The sequence below is a fragment of the Triturus cristatus genome, chromosome 9, assembly GCF_964204655.1.
Source record: "Triturus cristatus chromosome 9, aTriCri1.1, whole genome shotgun sequence".
Taxonomy (NCBI): Eukaryota; Metazoa; Chordata; class Amphibia; order Caudata; family Salamandridae; genus Triturus; species Triturus cristatus.
Genome location: NC_140592.1, coordinates 354,788,439 through 354,816,252, shown reverse-complemented (window position 1 = coordinate 354,816,252; position 27,814 = coordinate 354,788,439). Strand labels below are relative to the sequence as shown.

Genomic DNA, 27,814 nt, shown 5'->3' with positions numbered 1-27,814 from the left:
AGGAGGTATTGAAGACTACGAGGCCGATTCACAAAGGACCTCGGCCACGAGTGCAGATGCCCTTTGTGAATTGGGCCCACATTATATAGGAGTTATATATACTAGCAGGCATAAACAAATGTATATTTCTTTCTACAGCATGCACACCTTTGTGACTATTCCACCCACATTGGAAGTACACAGGCGGTACATTTTCTTCATTAACAAAATATTTCTGGTAGTATCAAACAAAACGAAAACAAATTGCCTTACATAAAAGTACATAAAACAAAGAACACTCTTTTTTTAAAAAATTCTATTGTTTGGTAGCATTAGAAGTTGTCAGCCTCCCTCTATTTTGATTTCACTGGTGGCTAGCACTTCTACTTCGAAAACATTGTATGCCAATGAAAAAAATATTTTCAAAAAATGAAATAAATAAAATTAAACAACGAAAACAGCCACAGTACCACTGCAAATATGTTAATAAATACATCCAGTTGTGCCGAAATTGTTAAATGGACGAAAACGGCATGCTAATGCCTGCCCCCGGAATATCTAGCAACTCAACACTCAACACGGCTTGATTTCTTTTGCTCTTTCATAAATAAAACACATGCACGGCCATTATTTATTTCTGCTGCTTCCGCCCTGCACTGTGCTTGGTGCTAAGCAATTTAGCATTCGGCCATTCTTCTCCCATCACATTTCTAATGGATGGCTTTTCAGACAGGATGTCTCCCCGAGCTCCGGACATGTTATCACAGTGATGAATAGAGCGGGTCATTGATGCGGCGCGTGCACCCGGGCTCTCAAGGCGTGCTCAGTACAGCCCTCGCTTGTCGCTCTCATCCGTGCTCAACCCACTGACATCCTACAGAGAATACAGTGTGAAGCAGGGTTTTATTTTTAACTTTTGAGTTTCTAACGCCTTGCGCGAGCTGCTACGTTTTTACGGCTTTTTTTATGTTAAGAATGGCATAGAAGAAAAGTAATTCAATCTTCTTCCCCGTATTGACAGCGTGCCCTCAGTATGTCACTTTCATCTAAATGTGGCAGCAGTGGCGCTAATGTGGCAGAGGAATGCGGAAGTGAAATGGTAGAGCCGTCCATTTATAGAAATAATGCAATGCAAGCAGTTGTTTATGGTTATTGGGAGACGCGTTTCATGTATTTCGTGGTGTCATGGAGATCACAGTGATCAATATTTGCTATTTTTCTACTCTCCCTCTAGTGGATATTAATTTCTGTGACCTCTGGATAGAATTATCACCTCACAATTATTTCGAGCTGTTTTATTCTTTTAAAATTTTATTTCTGAGCCTCTGAGGAGCCTTGTGTCATCTGACAACAGAATACACAAATGTGCCTGTTTTATGGTGTGGTGTGATTCCTCTCCCGAATGGATAGGGTTTGCAAAGTGATGCAAAAATAATTTTTGTAAATTCCTTGTGAAAGATCTATCCTTCTCATTAACCAATGCAATGATATGGTAATTATGGTTTGCAGCTTTTTGGGGGGCGTGGGAGTGTAAATTAGTATTGTAAACAAAATGTAGATATATTTAATCACTCATGGATGTAACACAGCAGTTGGCAAGCAATGGTCAAAGGCATGTCTCAAAACTAAAATAAGTGTCCTTTGTGTGGAAGAAGTATAGATGCGTGGTCACAAACGTATATACAACTGTTTATTGCTACTGTGGAAAGGTCAGAATTACTTTTGGACAATCTACATCAGTTAAAGAACCACTGCTTAGTAAAACACATATTCCATATTGCAATCCCTTAACAGGGGAAACCAAGTAGGAGTAGTGTTACAAGGCCTTTTAAGGTGAGAGTAACCTAACTATGATGATTTATCTTGTGCTGTTCTCCTTTTTAAATGCCTTTGTTTATCACCTTTACACCTGAAAAGCCAGTATGGAATAAACCATATGAGAGATAATAATATCCTACGTTGAACTAGTGTTCTTGCAGGTACATTTTTTGGTTACGTTTTTTTTTGTTCATCATGTGTGTTGGTGATATGAATCAACACTGTATTGCAATTGCAGTTATATAGCGATTACTACCTCTGACGAGGCGTCAAAGCGCTTTTTCGGCGAGTAGCACACTACTCCGGAACCCATAAAGGATTAGTGGTGAATTAGTATAGTGAAAATATGAAAGTAATTTGAGTGGTGGATATGTTAGTCAGTTATTTGGATAGAGAAGGATAGGGGAGGGACAGAAGAGGTCAAAAGGTTTGCATTTATTTAGCGCTTGCTACCCTTGATGGGGTATTGAAGCTTTTTCGGTGAGTAGCATGCTACTTCAGAACCCATAAAAGATTAGTGGTGAATTAGTATAGTGAAAATATGAAAGTAATTTGCGTGGTGGATATGTTGATTAGTTATTTGGATTGAGAAGGATAGTGGAGCGATAGAGAAGGGATAAAACATGTTTTCGTCCGGTTTACATGTTCCAGTACATAATCTGTATTGGTTATGATTGACTGCAATTGTCAGAAAAGTATAGAGAAACTTTCATGAACAGTTCAAAAAAATGAAAAAGGTGCATGTGCTATTGAAGGCAAAAGAACGATGGATTTAACCCAGATCTCTTGACTGGGGGAGAATGTCTGCATTGTCAGCATTCCGTCCATCAATTGTTTGTTGTAACGCTTTTCGCCCTAAGTGGGATGGGTATTCCCAGACGTGGGACCCGTGCTCACTACGCCACAGGAGTCAAGCTATCCTGGCTGATGACGGCTGAAAGCCAGAAACCGGTCCTAGGATGCTTGATTCCGGTCCAGGGAAGACATGGCTTGGCAGTTCGGGCTGGACTGTTCCCATGAGGCACAGGGTCAAGACTGATTTGCATATGGCCATGTCTAAACTGGGGTGGCGTAGTGGGCAAAAGAACGATGGATTTAACCCAGATCTCTTGACTGGGGGAGAATGTCTGCATTGTCAGCATTCCGTCCATCAATTGTTTGTTGTAACGCTTTTCGCCCTAAGTGGGATGGGTATTCCCAGACGTGGGACCCGTGCTCACTACGCCACAGGAGTCAAGCTATCCTGGCTGATGACGGATGAAAGCCAGAAACCGGTCCTAGGATGCTTGATTCCGGTCCAGGGAAGACATGGCTTGGCAGTTCGGGCTGGACTGTTCCCATGAGGCACAGGGTCAAGACTGATTTGCATATGGCCATGTCTAAACTGGGGTGGCGTAGTGGGCAAAAGAACGATGGATTTAACCCAGATCTCTTGACTGGGGGAGAATGTCTGCGATGTCAGCATTCCGTCCATCAATTGTTTGTTGTAACGCTTTTCGCCCTTAGTGGGATGGGTATTCCCAGACGTGGGACCCGTGCTCACTACGCCACAGGAGTCAAGCTATCCTGGCTGATGACGGCTGAAAGCCAGAAACCGGTCCTAGGATGCTTGATTCCGGTCCAGGGAAGACATGGCTTGGCAGTTCGGGCTGGACTGTTCCCATGAGGCACAGGGTCAAGACTGATTTGCATATGGCCATGTCTAAACTGGGGTGGCGTAGTGGGCAAAAGAACGATGGATTTAACCCAGATCTCTTGACTGGGGGAGAATGTCTGCATTGTCAGCATTCCGTCCATCAATTGTTTGTTGTAACGCTTTTCGCCCTTAGTGGGATGGGTATTCCCAGACGTGGGACCCGTGCTCACTACGCCACAGGAGTCAAGCTATCCTGGCTGATGACGGCTGAAAGCCAGAAACCGGTCCTAGGATGCTTGATTCCGGTCCAGGGAAGACATGGCTTGGCAGTTCGGGCTGGACTGTTCCCATGAGGCACAGGGTCAAGACTGATTTGCATATGGCCATGTCTAAACTGGGGTGGCGTAGTGGGCAAAAGAACGATGGATTTAACCCAGATCTCTTGACTGGGGGAGAATGTCTGCATTGTCAGCATTCCGTCCATCAATTGTTTGTTGTAACGCTTTTCGCCCTAAGTGGGATGGGTATTCCCAGACGTGGGACCCGTGCTCACTACGCCACAGGAGTCAAGCTATCCTGGCTGATGACGGATGAAAGCCAGAAACCGGTCCTAGGATGCTTGATTCCGGTCCAGGGAAGACATGGCTTGGCAGTTCGGGCTGGACTGTTCCCATGAGGCACAGGGTCAAGACTGATTTGCATATGGCCATGTCTAAACTGGGGTGGCGTAGTGGGCAAAAGAACGATGGATTTAACCCAGATCTCTTGACTGGGGGAGAATGTCTGCATTGTCAGCATTCCGTCCATCAATTGTTTGTTGTAACGCTTTTCGCCCTAAGTGGGATGGGTATTCCCAGACGTGGGACCCGTGCTCACTACGCCACAGGAGTCAAGCTATCCTGGCTGATGACGGCTGAAAGCCAGAAACCGGTCCTAGGATGCTTGATTCCGGTCCAGGGAAGACATGGCTTGGCAGTTCGGGCTGGACTGTTCCCATGAGGCACAGGGTCAAGACTGATTTGCATATGGCCATGTCTAAACTGGGGTGGCGTAGTGGGCAAAAGAACGATGGATTTAACCCAGATCTCTTGACTGGGGGAGAATGTCTGCATTGTCAGCATTCCGTCCATCAATTGTTTGTTGTAACGCTTTTCGCCCTAAGTGGGATAGGTATTCCCAGACGTGGGACCCGTGCTCACTACGCCACAGGAGTCAAGCTATCCTGGCTGATGACGGCTGAAAGCCAGAAACCGGTCCTAGGATGCTTGATTCCGGTCCAGGGAAGACATGGCTTGGCAGTTCGGGCTGGACTGTTCCCATGAGGCACAGGGTCAATACTGATTTGCATATGGCCATGTCTAAACTGGGGTGGCGTAGTGGGCAAAAGAACGATGGATTTAACCCAGATCTCTTGACTGGGGGAGAATGTCTGCATTGTCAGCATTCCGTCCATCAATTGTTTGTTGTAACGCTATTGAAGAGCATGCACAGTGAACACTAATTTGCCATTGCTCCCAACCATTGGAGTAAACAAAAAAACAGCACAACAGGAGACCTAATGTTGCATGATGCATAACTGATCAAGGAAGGGACATATCGAAGATCGAAAAATAACCTTCACCCTCATTCAGTGGTGGCTCCTCTGCTAAGGCGGAGCAGCGTCACCCCACTGCTTTGCAGCAGTGAAGTAAAGGAAACATAATATGATAATAACACAAAGTATTATCATTTTATGTTTACTTCTGCTGCAACTTTGCAGGGACGACAGGGGAGCAGGGAAAGAGTGGTTTTCCCATCCTAAGTGCACATGACTGCCGGCCAAAAATTCATAAGCACTTCACATCTTCTCCATGCAGGCTGCATTGCAGCCTGCATGGAGAACATGCCCGGGCCCCCATTCCCTGAATGCCGATCCATGGCGCTCAGACCAATCACAATGCTGCAGCGTTGTGATTGGCTATCAGGAGGCTGGGAGCCGGGTTCTTCCTGCTGCGGGACCGGAGTCAGGAATAAGAGGACGGAGGAGAGGTGGCGGCCGGCTGGCCGTCACAGGTAAGTGTTTTGTTTTTTAAAAACTTTTTTCGTTCCACCCCCCTGCCCCCCCTCCACCACCCGGGTGTAGTAGCAGCCGCTATTGCCCTCATTCCCCATCAATCCCAACCAGTGTCATGGAAAGCTGCAAATACACCTGGCCTTCACAGGCTTGGGTGCAAAATTAATAAACCTCTCAAGCCTTGATGATTGATTCAGGAGGAATGCTACCATTCCGATTCAATTTTCCTCCAGCCACAACTGATTTCTTGTATTTAACAAACTAACCCACAAAGTAGAAGTTTGTTTGTGAAGTACAAAAAATAAATGGCTCGGACGTGTGTGCATGCAGGTAGTTTTTGTGTGTCATGGCCATTGTTGGTTTTCCATCACAACATCCTCCCTGTCTTTGATGGTTGTTCCAGGCAGAGAAATCCAGTAACTGTTGCCCTGCCCTAAATAGTGTGAGGCTACATCCTCTGTGGACTGGCATTCCTGAAGTGGACTGACCATCGGGTCATCAGTTTCTGATGACCAAGCCGGCCAAAGATCTAACAGAGGAACCTGGCACTTCCACGCTTCTAAATGGGGGTGGGGTGCCATGAGGTTGACTGATGAGGGGATGCAAAATTTCTGGCAGGTGCCCCACGTCTCTCAATCTCTAAATCACCCTGTTCGATCTCAATTTTCCCTTACACACCTGTAAGCTTTCAATTGAATCACTATGTTTGCTCTATCAGAGCCACCTTACTCACTGAATAGAGGATAATGTTATACAAATTCACAGTGCATTTTATTTTTCAGGGTTGTTAAATGTTCCAATCTTTTTGCCTCTTGGAGAGGTATTTCAGAGGTCAGCATTGTAGACAATTATGCAGTACTAGAAACCCACTGCTTGTTAAAAATGCCCTTTCCCGCGAGTTTCTGATATATACATATTCTGTGATGAAAGTTTCCAGACCTCGGTTTAAATTACCATGTAAAGTCAACCACTGAATCCATGGCAACAATAAGCTAAACACTTTCTACTTGCCTTGCCTCAAGCTACAATTGCCCGCCTGCGTCTCTGCAATTGCTTTTTCATCACAATAGTCACAGTTTCATTTGTAGTACATTTACATGGATTTTCAATGCACTTCAAAAGGTGAAGGCCACCTGGCTTCGCAGTTGGATCAGTTTGTACTCTAGTCTCAATTACAGCAGATCAACCTGTCGAAGCACTGGTAATGGAGAACTTATCAGTAGTTGGGAGACTCATGTTTCCTCACAAACATGCATGTACACCATGGGCCTGATTCACAAGGGACCTCCGCATTCGTGGCGACAGATATTCTGTCTGAGGCGCTCATTATGATGTCGGTTGGAAAGAGTCCGTCTCGGACTGCCTGATTACGATGCGGCCGAACATTGTTCGGTCAGATTCCCTTATGGCCGTAAACTGGCCGCAACACAAGTGCCTATGGGGAAATGGGTGTGTGTGTGTAAAACCCTGTCATAGGCACCGCATGGTGCCCGCCATACAGTGCAGGGTGCTACAGGGGGGTACCTTAGGTATCTCCTTGGCCACCAACCGTAGGCCGCGGGGGCAAAGGTGCCCTGCTAGGGGCCCCCAAAGTCATTTTCCGACAGCCTTTCTATGTCAGAAAGGACAGCACGGAAAGGCGGTCAGAATCCGAAATCTTAATCCGGACGGTGGAAATGCTGTCCAAAGGGGTCACAGTGCTGTTCCGACTGACGGGAATACTCCGAGAGCCAGTCGGAACCAAGTCGGAATGACTGGCCGGTGTATGTTCCGACTGTGAACATCATAATAAGGCGGTCGGACCGTAAACCGACCGAGTCGGTCGGCAGGGCTCTGACGCTGTCGCGAAGCTTCCGACTGTTGGTCGAAGGCTTACCGACCAATATCAGAATGAGCTCTTGAGTGCAGAAAGTCCCCCATGACTGCGAGGCCTCTACCAAGAGTTTTGAGGCCCTTTGTGAATCAGGCCCAAACCTCTACATCAATGGTCAATAGCAAAGAAATCTCTGGTCAGATTTATAGCAGCTTTGGTGAGCACAACATGTTAATGGAGCACTTTAAATATTACTCAACTTCTGTTTTTGTTCATTTAATCCAACTTACCTTGCCTACATCCAGTTCACCACTATATTGAATTATTTTATGATGAAAATATGGCACCTGAAGCATGGATCAACATCAATGTTAATTACATCTTATTGAATTCACCAAATGACTATGGTTCCACAGTCCCACCTACCTGATGGAATGATGGTGTGCATTACGTCAACATCACAATATGACTAGTACAACACATTTGTTATGGATTGCAACTTCATACAGTTAGACTGAACAGGAGAGTTGAAAGAAGTTATGAAGAGCTTGAGTCAATAATTGTGTTTTGTTTATAAAGAAAATAAACTTGGATTCTTAAATGTACTCTTGGTATGCTTGTTGAACTTGACATTTTTCACTTTGGCTGGATTCCATAAACCCTTCAATTAATGAATACATTTTTTTACTATCAGGTGGTTGAAATGATGTCCACTTACCTTGAATTTGTATATGTAGCTGCTAAGCACAGGTTTGATGTAGTGCCTCATTTTCATTTCTGCTACAATAGGAATTGCTTTAATATAGCCTTATAGCCCGCCGTAGCGGGCTATACCGGCTATTAAAGGCCCGCTGCAGCGTTAAAGGCCCGAGCCGAAGGCGAGGGACTTTAACAAAAGCAGCTGGACTTTAATAGCGGTATAGCCCTGCTACGAAGGGCTATAAGGCTATTAGAACATTCTGCCACTAGAGGGCAGAATGTTCTAATAAATTAAACAAAGGCTTCTCGAAGCTCGAGGGGATTTAAATCCCCTCGAGCTTCGAGAGGCTTATGTAAAACATTGGAATGTTGCTCTGCGGGCCTTTACCGGCCCTTAGAAGCATGGAGCACTCCATTGTCTACAATGGAGTGCTCCACATTCCAATTTTCTAATATGATATATTTGAATGAGAATAGCCCCAAGAGCATCATTAGAAAGTTGTGCCATTAGTTAGGAATCACTTCTCATAAAGTACCTATGTTTTAGGACAACCAAACGTTAGGTTTTAGGACAATTCCACTCTCTTGAATGAACAATGTAAGGGCAGCAATCAAATGGAGTGTCTGCTGTATTGGTGCAATTCTAAGAATCTAGTATATTGTGAACTAGAGAAACAATGCATTCCAAATCAAATTATGGTCTTCAATGTTTTCTTAATGCATCAGGAATGAAAATAATCAAATTTCAATTGAATTATGGTAGTTAGTGTATTTCATTTATTTGATGAAAGTTAACTATTTGGGGGTTCTGGGAATCATGTTCCCAAAAGTTAGCTAGTGTGATCATTTATGAAGTGTTTATGATTGGATCAAAGTATGTCATAAATACTTGTGCAGTGTTTATACTTTTCTAGGGGTAGTGTACTTGATGAGAGCTTGGTCTCCTGATATGGAAACTAGCCACCCACTGCCAAACATAACCGTCAAAACTAAGACTCAAGGGGCCTTATTTATGAGGCCTTGCGACAGTTTTGCGCTGCCATTGCATCAATTTTTGTGACGCATCGGCGGTGTGAAACATGCCCCCTGTTGCGCCCTATTTACGAAGTGACGCAACTAAGCAGATGCGTCACATTGTAAAGCCCTGCGCTACATTATACCTGCGTCAGGTATAATGTATGGATGGGGGCGTTTCCACGCAAGTAAGCCTCGTAGAAGTGACACAGTGAAATCTATGAGATTTCATTGAGTCACTTCCAGGACGCAAATGCGTCAAAACCTTATACCTGCCTCATGGCAGGCGTACGGGTGACGCAGTGCAGTATCCATAGCCCGCCCCTGCATTACTGGAGTTGCATCACGCTTCCGACACAATTCCAGCAATGGGTCATTTTTGCGCCGACAGATACATCGGTAGAATTGACGTATCTATTATTCCTTGCAACATAATACTTCATACAGTAAATATGGCGTATCCATCATGTCACAAGAAGGGCACAATGAAAAGTGATGCATCGCTGTTTTCATGCAGCAATGCGTCACTTTTCATTAATGAGGCCCAAGGAGTTTAACCACTGTATGTGGAAGTTAGGAATATGGCTTTAATTAATCAAAACACATAACATGTGAAAATCGTGGTCAGGCGGTAGACTGTAGTGCTAAGAATTGCAAAAACACAGTTAAATGCACACAAAATCTTTACTTCTTTGTATCCCATCCCCAGATTACTAGCAAATACTGTATGGTTTTAATTGAAAAAATATTAATGGAGAGAAGTTTTGATTTCAAGTTATAGCGGGTCCTTGACTCACAGATGATTTATGACTTTTTTCTTTATTAATGATCTGCAAAACCTATCCTAAGTTTGAACAGCCATTTAGTGCATGAGGTGGCAGCTAAAATGTAAGGTCCGGCCAATCCCACCTTTACTGCAACTATCGTCATACTCCAGCTTAAGAGGCACAATATACATTCATGTGTTATTGAATGCTTGACTCAACTAATTGTGCAAAATACGTTTGAAGGTGTAAATAAAGGCATAAATACAATAGTCTGACAGAAAAGACAGCAAATGTGAAAGTCTATATAAATTCTTATCCAGATTAAATATATCTGCTTGGCTAAAATCTATTGGCTTAACTAGACTCTACAGTATCAGAAGCTGGATTAAATTTCAGAAATGTTTCCCTCCATCACTTCAGATATGCATCTAGGTTATTGTCCTTGCAAATGTGCATCATGTGTAGTTCCTCTGCTCTATGGTGCTATCCTTAAATCCCAATTTTTTTTCTAGTTTTATATAGCGCAAACTAGACCTGAGACATCAGGTCTCAGAGTGCTTTACACGAGCACTAGTTTTATTACAGATGGACATATTCATTTTTGGTAGGCATGGGGAGATTAAGTGATTTGCCCAGAATCACAGGCTATTGAGCGTCGTTGCCGAGAGTCGAACCCGGTTCCCGAGCTTCGAGGTCGACCGCTCTAGCTGTAAGGCTACATAATCTCCATTGCACAACTCAAACACTGGCTCCTCATGCATCTTTCAGTGAATCTCAATGGGCCTGATTCACAAAAGTAATCTGAGACAAAATCCTAACTTTCCGACTTTCGGTATTCACAAAAGGCATTTAGTAGTAGTAAAGTTAGGATTCCTAACTTTACTACTACTAAACTGAGAAAAATCCTTACTTTATGACTTTCGGTAGTCACAAAAGGCATTTAGTAGTAGCAAAGGTAGGAATCCTAACTTTACTACTACTAAATGCCTTTTGTTAATACCAAAAGTCGTAAAGTTAGGATTTTGTCTCAGATTACTTTTGTGAATCGGGCCCTATGTGTCGTTTTACCAGCAGGATACTAAGTCCTGTTAAACACTAATGCATTTTTATTTTTTGTTGTCAAGGGTGGAGACATTGTTTTATATTTACTTCAACCATGTTACTCACTGCTTTCTGTAGGTTTGCTTAAACTCAGCCCAGAAGAGCTGTACCACCACACATTTCAAGACCATGTGCAGGGGTCCAACCTCAGTGATTTAGCACCTCAGGCAGCTCTTTGTTATATCTGGGCAAATACATGTGGAATCATAGATGTAAGGTACGACCTAGTGCAACTATGTGAAGTAAGTGAGATGACATTGAACATTTCTCAAGGCTGCCTCAATATAGTTGAGTATGACTTACCATTAATTAATAATCTCTAATCCATGTGCTCCTAATCACAAGAGCTGATCGTGGGCGCACACCAGATACTGCTGTATACAGAGATGATAAGAGATGTTCACTTTGAGTAACCACAAGGATTTCCAGAAGGGGCATAAATGCAATAATGAAAGAAACATTACTCTTCTCCGAGCCACATCACATGGCTGAGACAGGACTATGGTAGGTTGTAGAGAGTTGTGTGTTAGTCTTGTAGTTATATCTGAAAACAAACACAATAAGCATATACTCTTGAATTCCAGCTGCTGCAGACTCCTTCGTCGCTGCACTGGTTTTGATAGGGACTGTGGATGACTTCAGACAAATATCAGTATTCTAGGAAGTTAGTCTTTTAAGAGTAAGTGTGTGTGCATGAGTATTGCAGCTAGGTAGTATGATTATCCCAGTATGGTGCATTGGGGACATTTGAAAGTTGTCCATTACTTAGGAAGCTGTATTCTCTACAGACTCACACACACACACGCACACACACTCATATTTATATTGTTCAGGTACTTAATGATCAACCAGCATGAACTGACTAGGATGAGGATCACAGCTCTAACTTTCTTTCATTACCTTTGGACTACTACAAGCTTTTTCATCATATGTCCCACCGAATGTCCTGTCTAATTTGAACAACTGCAATGCATGCTTCTTGAGAAGATTTGACTCCCGTTCACCAATATATATTCCTCTACTCCTCTAGGTGACTGCACTTTTTAACCATTCACTTTCTTCTGGTCTCTTTTGCAGATTCTTTCAAACATTCTGTGATTCTACCTCCTATTAGAACATTGGAATGTGGAGCACTCCATTGCGGACAATGGAGTGCTCCGTGCTTCTACGGGCCGGTAAAGGCCCGCAGAGCAACATTCCAATGTTATGTATATGAGAAGTAAGCAGCTGGGTTTGAGCACATTCGCACTGCCTGAACAAGTCACTTACGAGTAGTGTGTGCGTTGCCCACCTCAAATAGTCAGCCGCTTAAGAGACTATAAACAATAATGATAAGCCCAAAATATGAGAGGCAACACAAAAATAGACTAGCTGGTATACTGTAATATTACAGGATTAACGTAGCGCACAAAGAGATAAGCAGTTTTTCAAATTTCTTCTTTATTATGAAGATGTTGTTATATCCACAGCCAACGCGTTTCGCCCAAACATGGGCTTCTTCAGGGCTGTTAAAGTCATACAAAAATTCACATCAGATTTATTCATAAAAACATGTTGAATAAAAAGACAAATATGAGCCTAATTTTAGCGAAGAATAGAAACCTTATACCAAAAGTGCCAGATTATACTTCAGGGCCAAGAAGCTGCCCATATCCAAAACCGAGATACCGTGAGAAGAAAAGATCAGAGTAATTAGAAAAGGTTTATAGAAAAGTGAAGCATGACGTAATAATCACCGAAAATGAGATAGTGAGAGAAAGAAAAAGTCCAAAATGCAAGTAAGACTGATGAACACGTGAACAAAGAGTACCACCTAGGAACCAAGAAAACTGTATCCTAATGTTCAAAACGCTTACCAACGGATCAAGCTGTCGAACTTAGTAGAACACGATTGTTGAGATGTAGTGATTTGAAAGATTTCCAATGTGCAAAGATCTAAAGAGCGTGTAAAAGAGAAAAAGGGGAGGAGAAATGTCTATATTCATAATTTCCCAAATTCGCAGAGAAAGATATCAAATTATGTCAGTCCAAAAGTTCCTAACCTATTAGGAACAAGACTGTAAGTATTGACTGATCGGCATTAATCTGAGTAGATAAAATTAAATAAAAACTTAAAGCATGGCAAATTATGCACATGCGGTCCCAACGTCATTTGTGTAATCACCACAGAATTCAAAAGGCATACGTACAGCCTTAATATTTAATATTCTTACCGAGTTATATTGCCGGTGGACAAGCGTAGGCGTTGAAAAGTTATCCAAAGTGACAATAATTCAGAATAATCCAAGCTGTATTGTTCCAGCAAAGAACAAACCCTGATGAACACAAATATACAGTGTCATAGGCCAATGAGAACAATGATATAAATTAACAGAAAACATGTGCTAGGACACAATTCCGTCAAAAAGATTACAGAACTCTACCCCTCAACCTTGGTGAAGAGGAAGCCAGATACGTTCTCTAGCAAGTTACAAGAATGCGCCAAATTCCGGCAAATTGAGCTGTAATAATTTTTAAAATTGGCAGTTTTAACGGTAACACAGTCAAGCCAAGCAATTTGAAAATACGAACGACAGCCTGTTGACGCTGCAGAATGCAGTGACGTATTATGTGTGAAAATTATGAGAAAGAAACAAAACATTTGCATTTTGGACTTTTTCTTTCTCTCACTATCTCATTTTCGGTGATTATTACGTCATGCTTCACTTTTCTATAAACCTTTTCTAATTACTCTGATCTTTTCTTCTCACGGTATCTCGGTTTTGGATATGGGCAGCTTCTTGGCCCTGAAGTATAATCTGGCACTTTTGGTATAAGGTTTCTATTCTTCGCTAAAATTAGGCTCATATTTGTCTTTTTATTCAACATGTTTTTATGAATAAATCTGATGTGAATTTTTGTATGACTTTAACAGCCCTGAAGAAGCCCATGTTTGGGCGAAACGCGTTGGCTGTGGATATAACAACATCTTCATAATAAAGAAGAAATTTGAAAAACTGCTTATCTCTTTGTGCGCTACGTTAATCCTGTAATATTACAGTATACCAGCTAGTCTATTTTTGTGTTGCCTCTCATATTTTGGGCTTAACATTCCAATGTTGTTTAAACAAAGGCCTCTCGGAGCTCGAGGGGATTTCAATCACCTCAGGCTTCGAGAGGCCTTTGTTTAATTTGTTAGAACATTCTGCCCTTTAGTGGCAGAATGTTCTAATAGCCTTATAGCCCTTCATGCTGGGCTATACCGGCTATTAAAGTCCCGCTCCCTTGTGAAAGGCCCTAGCCTTTGGCTCGGGCCTTTAACGCTGGATCGGACCTTTAATAGCCAGTATAGCCCGCGACGGCAGGCTACTAGGCTATATTAAGAAAGCATTCTGTCAAACATTATTGCTTTCCGATTCTCTTGCTGCATTACTGTTTTGAACATCTCAAGTGTCTTCTCTATCATTAACTATCCATACTTCCACACATCAAATATAATTTCCCCTACTCCAGTCTTCTCCTTGTCACTTCAAGTTTTTTCCATGTTCATTCTTCGTTGCCTATAAGCACAGTTCAGAACAGATAATCAACCTATTTTCCTATACTTTTTTCTTCTCTAGGGGTTTCTGTCTTTGCTCAATTCCAGTTCTCCTTTCTCTTACCTCCCTAATTTCTCCTTTTCTGTCAGCTTAGTTGGCAATACATCCTCTCATTACTTCTCTACTTGGTTTTCCTCAGGGTCTACTTGATTATTTTTCTTCATACACTTTCCATTGGAATTCGAATATTATACTATTCAATTTGATATCCCCTCTTGTGTCCTGACAATATGCATCTTTGTTTCCTTTTCTTTTTCTCCCTCGCACTTCATGATCATATCACTAACTTATTTTATCAATCAACTCTCACCTCAGACTTGTTTTATTGCCCATGGACTGTTGCATTTTTTTCTATTAGAAATTCCCTTAAATGTAATCTTCTAAAAACTTGAATTTATTCTACTATCCCAACACAAACCTGGTTTGAAGTATCCTCGGTTTATTCATAATCCCAGAGCGAGAAAACCAAATTGCTTCACTTAGAACTCTATTCTCAATATCACTTGTTTCAAAATATTTGATAGCTAAATTTGTCCATTTTCTTTGCAGCACTTGAGAAAAATTAATTCTGACAATGCCCACATAATTTCAGAATCCTAAGTCATCAAAATAAAGTACTTAATTAGATGCACCTCACAAGTGAAATGTTAACCGGTCTGTCTTCAGTTTTATGTTTGAGACTTGGGTTTGACCAGACATAGACACATTTTGCACACAGCTGAACTCAAAGGTCCTCATTACGATGTCGAGCGGATGACCGTTACAGGGAAAGACCCGCCCAAACATAGGCCGGCGGTTCCGACACCCTAATTTGTATGTGACCGCACATAGTGTGGTCAGAAACATCAATTTTCCAATGGGAATTTGTGCGGCGGATTGAAAATGCCCGCAGCACAAGCTCCCATTGAAAAATGGAAGTTGAGAAACATACCTCCACCATTTGCAGGTACCTCGCGGTGCCTGCCACATAGTGCAGGGATGTTGAGTGGGGCTCCTCAGGCCCATATGCAGAAGGCCATGGGGAAAGGGGGCGCTGCTAGGGGCCCCCAAAGTCACTTTCCAGAAAGGGGGTGCTGCTAGGGGCACCCAAAGTCACTTTCCAACAGCCAATTGATGTTGGAAAGGCCTACATGGATTGGCTGTCGGAAACCAACATCATAATCCTGACGGCGAGGCCGAGCCTGGCTCCGCCGTCATTGAAGGGATTACTATTCCGCTCCTGTTCCAACCGGGCTCTATGAACTTCGTCAGAAGAGGAGGAGAATCCCCTTGTGGTTTTCCCTCCAACCGCCATAATCAAAATACAGCAGTCAGAGGGAAAGCTCAGGATGTCGGGCGGAGAGCCTCCGACTGCTGATCGGAGCCTCTCCGCCTAAAATCCAAATCAGGCCCAAAATGTCTTCTCCATTGGTGGTAGCTCCTGATGACTTGCCTTTGGTTTCAAGTGGAATTTGTATCTCTGTATCAAGGAAAGTGCAGGTTGCTCAGTTCTCCTAATCTATTGAGCTTGGCCTTGTCAGGTCTGTTTTTTGACCACTCTGCACCTTCATCAGGATTGCCATTTGACTGCCTCTGAAGCAAGATCTCATATCAGAGGATAAGGATAATATCTTCCACCCTGTTCTACAATTACTTTGCTCCTAGAACCAGAATTTGCTCACCTCAGCATCTTGCCAGACAGCCTGGATGTTGGTTGGTGACAGGAAATGCATCAACAAATCCCAGTCCAAGAGGGGTGTGTATGAATTCTACTTCTTGCTCCAGTTCCTGCTGCTTGGATTATGACTTCCTTTTTCAGGTTCCGAATAGAGCAGTAAGTGGCATTGAAATATATTGAGTGGCCATTGCTACCTACAGTAACAAGCCATGGGAATGAATCCATGTCCACCTTCAGCAAAGCCATTGCATATTGCCTGATTTACCTGTTACTTTATTTCCTTCTGCTCCGATGCCTGAGGCCATCTGGGATATTAATCTTGTGCTGTTCTATTTTATGCAGAAGCTGTTCGGACCAATGGGATTATGTGACTAGACACTCCTTTCTTGGAGGCATTCTTAATCACTATTACTTCTCGGAGCAGGCTTAAAGTGCTTTATATCAATACACTATCTTCCATTCCAACAGTGTATTTCTGCAATCGCATCTATCTTTTGTTTCTAAGGTATTGTAAAAAATCAAATTTCAACAAAGAGAATTTTCCCCTACCTTTCTTTGTGCAACCTTACGCTATTCAAGTGAAGCTTTGTTACATAACATGGATTCCATGCCCTTTCTTCAGTTTTATGTGGACAGAACCAGGCAACTGAGGGGCATATTATCAAGGACGGCTGTAAAAATTATCGACGGTTTAGCGGCAGAAAACTGCCGCTAAAGCGGCGATAATGGGCTTGATAATATGCCCCTGTGAATTCCCATAGAAGCCCATGTTCTGGTGTGAACATGGGCTTCTATGGGAATTCTCCAGGGCATATTATCAAGCCCATTATCGCCGTTTTAGCAGCAGTTTTCTGCCGCTAAACCGGCGATAATTTTAACGTTGTCCTTGATAATATGCCCCTACATTCCTCTGATGGATTTGTTTTGTCACAAGTAGGTTTTGAACGTACCTTCTGAATCACTCACTGGTATTTCTTAGATGACACATCTCTTCAACTGAATGTCCATGAACATCCCACAAGATTCCGTTGGACCAGCTGAGAGATGCTGGTATCATCAAGACGGCAAAAAATGGCTAGAATCTTTTCTATTCCACATGGAGCAAGTTGTAAACCTCTCTCTTATTTAATCAGACCTGATGCAGATGTGTTGTGGAGTAAATCAGGGTTCGGCCCTAAGCCCCACCCTTTTTATATCTACCATGCTCCTTTGGGCAAGCTAAATGAGAATTGGGGTTTTAACTTAGTATCTTAAGCTGACGATACTCAGTTGATGCTCTCCTTTCAACAAAGGGACAGTGGGTTGGTGGAAAATGCCCAAAACTGCTTGATGTCCACTCTGAACTAGATGAAACAGAATTATTTGAAGCTAAACTGAGATAAATCCGAAATCTTTTTCTTTGGAGCCCCATGTTCCTCAGAAGATACATCTTTGTGGCCAGTTGCCTTAGGTCCTACCCCTGCACCGAAAGAAACAGTTGGGAACCTTGGTGTCATTTTTGATCAGTTATCATTCAAGCTTCAAGAAAGAAAGACCACAGCCACCTGTTTTTTGCCCCTAAAATCTTTTAAAAAGGTGCTTGCATTTTTGCCTGATCATTGTGGTAATTCACTCTATGATCACAGCTAAAATAGATTGTGCTAATTCACTGTACCTTGGACTGCCTGGATGACTCTTTAGTAAATGAAAGCTAGTCCAAAATGTGGCTGCATGCCTCATTTTGAGAAGCTCAAAAAGACAATCCTTTATGAGGAATTTGAAAACCTTACGTTGCCTTCCCATAAAACAGGATAATGTTCAAAGCCCTTACCATCACTTACAGGGCTCTTCACCATTCTGGTCCTCTCTACCTATCTACCTACAGAGGAGATTCAAACGCTATGTTCCTAACAGAACACTCAGTTTTTCTAATCAGGGATTAAAATATATCCCTAAAATATATAAGAAGAGTCAGAGGGGACACTCCTTTGTTTATTTGAGAACTGAACACTGGAATTTGTTCCTTAAATCTCTTAGAGAGTCTGATTCAGAAAAAAACCTTTAAATCAATGCTAAAAACCCATCACTTCAGAAAATTGTAAAAATTAGTTTTCTTTCACTTTGCAAGCTTGAGCACAGGATGCTTCAGTTGAAACAGCTGCCTATTTTATCAATTATATTTCATACATTCCACATGATCCAAGATATATTTTGCGAGCACTGTACTCTAAATCGTCTTCACAACATTGTGCACCATGTGGTCATGCGATGTTATGCAGTTTGAAATCTTTCTGTTAAAAAAAGCACATCTTTTGGTATTTTATCAATTATATTTCATACATTCCACATGATCCAAGATATATTTTGCAAGCACTGTACTCTAAATCGTCTTCAGAACATTGTGCACCATGGGGTCATGCGATGTTGTGCAGTTTGAAATCTTTCTGTTAAAAAAAGCACATCTTTTGGTATTTTATCAATTATATTTCATACATTCCACATGATCCAAGATATATTTTGCGAGCACTGTACTCTAAATCGTCTTCACAACATTGTGCACCATGGGGTCATGCGATGTTGTGCAGTTTGTATTGCAGTTGGTATTTTTGAAGCAAGTGCTTTTTAAGATTTTCAAGGTTGCTAAGAACTCTAGTCTGATATAATTTCCAGTGCTACATCTATGTGGAATGAGACATTACTGTAGCATTTGCTTAATTGTTTACTTCTCATGCAAGTAGAAAATGCTCTTTATCCTGCAACAGAAACGTCCTATAATAGCATCACACATTACTTTAAATGGTGTTCGCTAAATAGGTTATTGACTGTAAAAATGTCCTACCAACTCACACCAACCCAATGGTTTCTCAGCGTAGTCGCTATGTAAAATTTGGTAGAAATTGCTGATTCTTGTGTCTTAAGAAACCCAAATGCATGATGTGTATGCACCACACAATAGTTCTCTTAGGATCCATAGCATGACGTGACAGAGAATCCGCCTAATTCCTATCAGGTTTAAAGTGAGGAGCGAGATGATTCCTAATCGTTTGATAAACATGATCTGAAGAAGGACACAGATTGTCTATAGTTATGAATAATAAATCTACTGATCACCCCATTCAATCAATTTCGTAATGCAATTTGTTACAGTGCTTGCACTTGTATTTCGTTTTTCTTCACATTGCTAGGCCTGCACACTACTTTGGTAGCTTTATCTTTTTAACTGTTGGGAACACGTAGTCTCCTGCTTCTGCTTCACCTCAGGAGGATGCGTTGCTCTTGATCCTGATTGTCTGGGGGCTAACCAATCAGGTGGCTAGAGGAGGAGTCTGTCAGACTCCTCTCCTTCTTAATGCCATTAACAGCACGGACATGCTGCCGACGCGTCAAAGGCAAGCTTGCCAGTGCCCATTCATGGCCGGCCAGGCCAAGTGGGTAGTCTTGCTCCCAACATCTTTTTTATACCTCTAATGAGCTCAGGCAGCTACACTCCATATTCCATCAGCCGTACCACGCCGCCATCCAACTTCTTTCTGATCTAGAGCAACTGAATAAACCCAACATGTTAAGGTCGCAGGAGAACTTAACCATACCTCCTCTCACTGATCCACAGAGCATCTGCCTCCTCCCAATCAGCCCCAAATCTTCTATTTGAACACCAGATGCATGTTTAAACATCAACTTGAAATTTTTCAGCTACTGGATTCAGAGAATCCTAATATTTTTAACTGAAACCTGGCTAGCAGTTGAATCCAACCCCCACATCCTTGCGGCTCTCCCTGAAAGTCCCTTTTTACTAATTGCCCCGCTGGCAAAACTGGAGGTGGCGTAGCAGCCATTATAAACAAGTACTTAAAGTTCTCCAGTCTTACACCCCTTGATATTCCAAAGACTGAAAGACTCATAATCAGACTCAACTCCCCTACCTCACCCTCTAATCTGCATTTTAGTTTACAGGCCCCAGGGTCACTTGCCTCACTTCCCTCAGGCCATTGGGGAACAGAGCTCTTTACTTGTAATTGAGTTTGGAAAGATTTTAATCACAGATGATTTCAATTATTGGGCAAACAAGGATACGGAGATCAACCATACCCTGATTTCACTGATCTGCTTGGCAGTCTAAATCTCACCCAACATGTTTCCTCGCCCACCCACTTCAAGGGCCACACTTTAGATCAAGTTTGGACTACCAATCTCTCAGTCTGCCCTATTGCTGTGTTGCCATCAAGATGTTATGATCACTTTCTAATTAAATTGCTACTCACTGATGGGATCCCACTCAAGCCAGCACTGTCACCCCTTCCAGTAATTGGGCCTGTGTCAATATCGACTTCTCCTGCAGCTCTCTATCTAATTCCCTGCCTCACACTAAGGATGATCCTGATAGATTGTAGGATTGTACCCTGAATTGATTGATAAATGTCAGAGACTCTTATGCTCCTCTTCAAAAAGCTTGACCTCTAAGGCCTCATAATGCCTCAAAATGGTTTTCAGAGGACCTGAAGTCAGCTAAATTGAAAATATGCCATGCTGAATGCAAGTGGCAGAAAAACGACTCCACTGATAAAAAAGCAGTCTATCACTTCTCAAACAATATAGAAAGCTTAATACTCAATCTAAATCTATCTACTTTTCAGATTAAATTACTAACTCAACTAACAAGTTGAAGGAAATTTTTAAATCATGGACGAATTGTTCAATCCTGACAGAGTGACTCTTACAATTAACCCACGCAGACCTTTTGTAAGGCCCTGAATTCCTTCTTCATCAATAGGATTACTAACATAAAGCTAGTATCCCACCCAGTCCTCCCGTTGCAACCAAATCTACGTCAGATTGCAACTCAGCCATAATGTCTGTTCTGCCTGCTATCAGCAAACCATCATCAGTGGTTCTTTTAAATCCTGCACGGTACTATTAGATAAAGGGGTTCCCCAGGGCTCATGTCTTAGCCCACTGCTCTCTAATGTATATGTGGCCCTTCTTGCCAAGATCATAAGAGCTTTCGGTTTTGAGATCATTACTTATGCCGATGACTCACAGTTAATAATCTTCTTTGAAAAAGACCTAGTTAAAACAAAACAATGTTTCTTAGATGGATTAGTGGCAATTGCCTCATGGATGACAGAAAACTGTCTCCAGCTAAACAGAGATTATGTTATTTGGCAAGGCGCAACAAATATGGTCTGCTGACTGGTGGGCAGCTGAACTTGGAACTGCTTCCTCACCTAAGTTGGTGGTTAATAACCTGGGAGTACGCATGGACCAACCTCTTTCGATGAAAGAGCAGGTGATGTCTACCTTTGTGTCCTGTTTTCATAGTATGCGCCTGCTGAGAAGAAATCTCCCATTCCTCCCATTCTCTGCAAGGAAAACGGTGGTCCAGGCCTTGGTGATTAGTCGCTTGGATTACTGCAACGTGTTGCTGGCTTCTGCTAACGAGACGTTGCTATCAAAACTACAGGTGGTGCAGAACACTGCGGCTTTCCTTATTTGTAATCTGCCTACTATGACCGCCTCTGCGCCCCTTCTTCAAACCCTTCATTGGCTTCCATTTTAGGCAGAGAATTATCTTCAAACTGTTCTGTCTTACACACAAACCCTTAACTGGTTGTGGCTTTGTTTACTTAGCTACTAATCTTAGACAGTACCACCCGCCTAGACGGTTGAGATCAAGTGACTAATCACTGTTAAGTATCCCGCGTATCAAAAGGGCCCGCTTGGGCCTTTTCCTGTTTGGCTCTTTTATATTGGAATAAGCAGCCACACTATATTAGGACTTGTACAGATCATTTTCGTTTTAGGAAATTACTGAAGACAATTTTGTTCTGAGCTAGTTGTGTTACGCTGGTTGGTTGCCTGGTCGCACCGAGATACCCCTTGGGGTGATTCGAGCGCATTATAAATGGCATTAACATCCCTTTACTAAAGAAAGCTGGTGATGATCCTTCCATTCTGAAAAACTATTGCCTGATATCTCAGCTTCCCTACTTAGAACTTGAGGCTCATGTAGCCAAATGTATCTGCTCTTTCGTGGAGTCAACAAAATTTCTGGATCCCCACCAAGCTGGCTTTTGACCTGCCCATTCCACCAAGACAGCCATTCAGTAGTGGACGATCTGTCAGGATACGCTCCACGGGATCCAGCGGAAATAGAACAAAGGTCCACCTCCTGATATCACCAACACCCTGATAATAAAAACAGGGTGTTCGAGGGATCAGGTGAGCGAAAGGGTAGGGAAGGGAACAGCGAGGGAGTTAGAACCTGTAATAGAAAAATACACAGGCACGAGAAGTATGCAAACAAGGCTCCCCTCTGTTATTCTCGCTATTGGTCTTGTGTATACCTGGGAATGGGAACTGACGTCAGTTGTCTACTCTACTGCTCAGAAGAACAATCCATTCTGGAAGACAATACCACAAAGATTAACGACGTTACACTCCCCCCTTCCAAGCACTCTGCACCAGCTCATAAGCGATCACACGTACCCCCTGCCAATCTGGACTCCGCCTTCAACGGGGCCATGTCAAGTTTGATGGCCTCATGCAATGTCCAGCAATTGTCACTCCTCTCTCCCCCTTAGGTTGACTGAGAGAATGCGGTTCCGTCACCGCTGTCCTCTGCAAAGTTCCCTGAAGTTTTTATACGGCTTACGAACAGGCTGGGTCGCCTGAGAAGTTCGCGGTTGAAATTCACCGCAGCAACTCTCCCTGTACTACGGAAGTGAATCGAAAACGTTCCGGTGGGCGCGCACACGGTAGCGTGCGGTTACTTACACCGCTGCGTTCCGCTGCTTAGTTCTACCCAAGACAAACAAAGGAAAGCAAAAAGAACTCTGAGAAAAGGAAAGTCCCGGCGTCTCTTCGTCCTCTCCAAGGAACAGACGTCCTCCGTTTTTATCTCCCCCCAATGAGTCAATCACCACAAAGTTCAGTACACCGCGTGAGTGCTAGTCCCCCTCTCTGGCGGTAACTCATGGGTCTACGCGTCTATGATCCGAACCTCCAACCTGCTGCGAGTACTTCCGACCACTGCTCTTCTTTCCGAACAGTCCGGAACGGAAACGACAATTGAATAACGCGCGCTGGTTCTCGCCCATGGCGCGCTATTTATGCTCACTTCCGCCTGTGCCTCATGGGAATTGTAGTTTACCCTCTTAAAATCGTGCTAGGTAGGCGCCGCTGTGCCCGAGTTCTGACACGATCTTCACGAGGTGGCTGATAGGGACACCACCCAAGTGCTGGTGCTTCTTGATCTTTTTGCGGCTTTTTACACAGTCACCCATGATAATCTGGTTGATCGGGTAGATACTGCGGGTCTACAGGGTCTGCAAGTGACTGGGTCGAATCCTTTCTGAAGAGCTATTCTCAGGTGGTCAGGCTCTACCCCTTCTGCTCTTCTCAGGTCAGTCTGTCTTCCGGTGTCACTCAGGGTTCCTCTTTGCCCCCTACCTTTTCAATTTCTATATTCATCCCCCGGTGTATCCCTTAAATCAAAGGAAGCTCAAGGTTTACAACTACGCAGATAACTTGCAATTGTTCTTCACCATTGACAGCTTCCCAGAATGTGTTATCTCCGTCCAAAACACAATGTTATTTATTTGTGAGTGGATGAATGACAATCAGTTCAAGCTCAACTCCGATAAGACGGAAATTGTCACTATCAAAAATAAGCTTGACTTATAGAGTCATACATTTTGACCTGAAACCATGAGCTTCCCTCGCCCAAGAAATCAGTTAAGAGCCTTGGAGTTCTGATCAATGCTAATCTGACCATGAAACCTCAACTTGGGGCTGTGATCTCTCCATGCTTTTACAAGTCAGGAAAATCAGAAAGATCGGCAAACTTCTCTCCTTGAGGCTCTTACGCAGGTTGTCATTGCGCTGGTCCTATCTAGGCTAGTTTATACTAATTCCCTGTATCTTAGTCTTTCTAGATGCTTAAACCGCAGACTTCAATTGGTTCAAAATCAAGCAGTTAGGCTGCTGTTCCATCAACCTCGTAATTGTCACATCACCCCCCTTATGGAGGAATCTGCCCCTGCTGCCAGTAGAACAGCTCGCAATCTTTAAAGCAGGGTGCCTTATTTTTAAATCACTCCAGCCTGGCAGTCTCGCTTTTGTTTCTGCTCATATACAAAAACATATCCCCATCCGTAACCTGAGCTCTCCGCATGCTAATCTTCTTAACATCTCTACCTTTGAAAAAAGATATTCGGTGGCTCCAGGTTTGCATGGCTGGCTCCCCGCATCTGGAATGCTCATCCTTCAGAAATCAGTTTCACCTCATACAGCATTTAGGAAACTCCTAAAGACATGGCTCTTAAGGCTGGCATATGAGTAACAATCTGTTGCATGCTAGGTTTCAATTACCTTAGCGCCATGAAACTTGGGGAGAGGATGTAGCCTTAAGGCTAGAGCGGTCGACCTCGAACCTGGGGAACCGGGTTGAAGTCTCGGCAACGACGCTCAACATCCTGAGATTCTGGGCAAATCACTTATTCTCCCCGTGCCTAACAAAAAACAATGTGTCCATCTGTAACGAAACTGGTGCTCATATAAAGCGCTCTGATACCCGATGTCTCGGGTCAAGTTTGCGCTATATAAAACTCTAAAAAAGGAGAAAAAAAAACTGATTGGTGAACGTGCCCTCTAGAAATATTTGTAAGATAACATAACAATTTAAAAAAACACATAAAGTCCAGTGGTGGATAAGCACTGCTGCAAGCAGTGATGATTATTTAATGAAGGAAGGTTTTTAAAATCCTTTCTGAAAAATTCAAATTTGTTAATGTGTCCGAGAGCAACTGGAAGCCATTTCCAAATGGGACAAACAATATGCAGGAAGATAACTCTAGAGAGCCAGTCAAGACAGTGCACTTCATTTCGGTGAACAAACCCAATGCTAGCTATAAGAAATGTAACACGTTGTTTATATATGGAACGAGCACTGGATTAGCTGTTCTTACACCCTCGCATTGGATGCCGCAATGGACCTGTTCTCGTCAGGGCCTTCTGCAGTGTGGCTGGTTTCAACATTTTTGCCAGAGTTGATATTGGTTCCCATGTAGGCCTTGTATGAAAGTGGGTTGTATGCGTTTTGCTTGTCTTCTTTTTGATGGCTTTCTCATTAAGAAAGACTGTTGGGATGTCAGCCCACTGGAGTTAGCCCTTTCATAAAATGGACCAAATTAATGGAATCTTGTCTAAACAAATTATTAAATTAAGGATATAATTTTACGTATTGTGCAGTGGTATTTATAATAGGTAATAGGCGCTTATGGTGAGTACACCCGGTATCTGTGGAGTTCCAAATCAGTAACGGTGCTACAGGGTAGGGGAGAACCACCAGCCTCCCTAAACAGTTGTGGTGAAAACAACACAAAATCAAGAATTGAGGGTACCCAAGCACACGTAGAAATACAGTTGCCAATGATTATATTGCAAATAAGCATGTAACACAAGTGAATCTTCGTCTCTCTCTTGTGAGTTTCTTCAGTTTTAATATTCTTTTTTTCAAAATGATTGATACAAATTGATATGGTAATCCACATTAGTTTTGTGTAACATCAAAACTAATGTGGATTACCATATCAATTTGTACCTAGCCATGAACAAGTCGCATGTACAATATTACTAGAGGCGACAAAACACGCGTTGGCTTGGGAACCACTGTGAAGATTGTGAAATCATTTTGAAAAAAAGAATATAAAGACTGAAGAAACTCACAAGAGAGAGACGAAGATTCACTTGTGTTACATGCTTATTTGAAATATAATCATTGGCAACTGTATTTCTACGTGTGCTTGGGCACCCTCAATTCTAAGGATATAATTTTACAGGGGACCTTCTTGACCCACCCAATTTCATTCCCTTTTGTTTTAGAACTTGTTTTCACTTTGCAATGAAGAAAAACCCTTTAACATTGCAGGCAAAGAGAATCAAGTTTCCAATATGTCGCACTGCCTTGCTTTGTTGGTGAGTCCTGTGATCTGGCCATGGAAATGGAATATTTATGGTTTTAGAGGTATTTTCAGGGCTCCATTTTCGGATCAGGAACACATTTTCCTCTCTTTTCGGGAGCTGCTCTAAAATCCCCTCTGCCTCTTGTAAACCCGCGCTCAAGCACAGTTTTTGTTCGACCCTTTGAGAATGCCTTTTCTCTGCGGAATAACTTACAGCTTCGGCAAAATGTGGAAACAGCAGCTCCTTTCATCGGGCAAGGCCATGTTTGCATTTCCTCGCAGAAAGGGATGAGAGGCCGCCAGTGGATTTCAAGGGCCATTGAGAACTTTCTGGTTACAAACTGCTTCTCAGTGGAATTCAAAGTTTACACAAAGCTGTTGGACTAGGAAAACACAGTAGATCTCACTTAGTAAAACATTTGCGCTCTTCAGAAGACTCCGAAGGTATCTAAGAATTTCGCCTGTAGTTTTAAAAAAAAAATGTAGGGCAAATTCAAAATAAAAATAAAAAATGTTTCTTTTCTTATATTAATTGCTGCACAGCCGAAGGCGTTCAGAGATTATGAAATGTTAAGTTTACCAAGGGAGCTTGGTGTGAAAGGCAAGATGCCAGTGAGCATCCTGCTGCTGCCAAGCAACCAAGAAGGCCCATGCAGAACATGACATTTCTTAACCGTCAAGCTTGTGAATTAAATATTCTACTGATGATAACATGACGAAGAAGCGGGTATCTCCCCATTGTGCTACGTGGGGATTCACCACTGCCCCTTATGCACTGCCCCGTAATGTGAAATGTTTTCGGCCCTCCCGTCTGCATTTTTGAATTTGCAAAGGATAAACAGCAGATTAGGCTTTTTGAAAGTTTTGTGGACAATCGTTTTCCAAGTCGTCTAGATTTATTTTGTTCTAGGGGTTTTGTGAGGCATTGCGCACCACTTTTAGATGCCTAGGGCCAAACGTACGACATTTTTCGAGGTCACAAATGGCCAATCGGTCCGTTTGTTGCTGCTAAGTAGGTCTGTGGTATGTACAAACTCGATTTTGCGAGTCGGTAACCTATTACGACTCACAAAATAGGGTTTGCGACTCGCTATTAGGAAGGGGCGTGCCAAGGGGCCTCGCTTCCTAATAGCGACTCGCAGTGCCATGTACGAATGTTTTGGGGCTAAAATGTGGTCGCAAAACATCCACATTTTACCGTCAATGGAAAGTTGGTGGTAGACCAGTCGCAAAGGGAAGGGACCCCTTCCCCTTTGTGAATGTTGGCGCAAATATTTTTTAAGAGTAGGCAGTGGTCCCACGGACCATTCACTGCTCTTTAGAAATGAAACTGAAACATTTTCTTTTTCTTTTTGAAACGCATTCCATTTTTCTTTAAGGAAAATGGGCTGCATTGCAAATAACAAAGCTGCTTTATTAAAAAGCAGTCACAGACATGGTGGTCTGCTGACCCCAGCAGTCCACCATTCCTGTGAGTGCCGGACATTCCGAATGAGTCGCAAATTGCGACCTGCCTCTGTATCGTGAATATTAATGAGACAGGTCCCAAAAAATCGCACATTTGTGGCTCGCAAAATGTAATGGTCGTACATCTTACCCCTATTCTTGTTTTCCATTTTGCATTCCTCATAACACTGCTGCTGTTGATGTAAGAAACTAGCACATGGCTGGAACATTTCAAACCAGATTATAAAAGCACCTTTGAGGTTAACAAAAAAACTGCAGACTGCATAAAATGGAACAGAAACACACTTATGA

The 27,814-nt window shown here is 42.7% G+C and overlaps 1 protein-coding gene across 3 annotated transcripts in view; it reads left to right on the top strand.

Annotated features, from left to right (window-relative positions):
• DOCK3 (dedicator of cytokinesis 3) overlaps positions 1-27,814 on the top strand; it is a 1,365,978-nt gene that overhangs the window by 95,244 nt on the left and 1,242,920 nt on the right. The gene's annotated exons all lie outside the window — the stretch shown is intronic.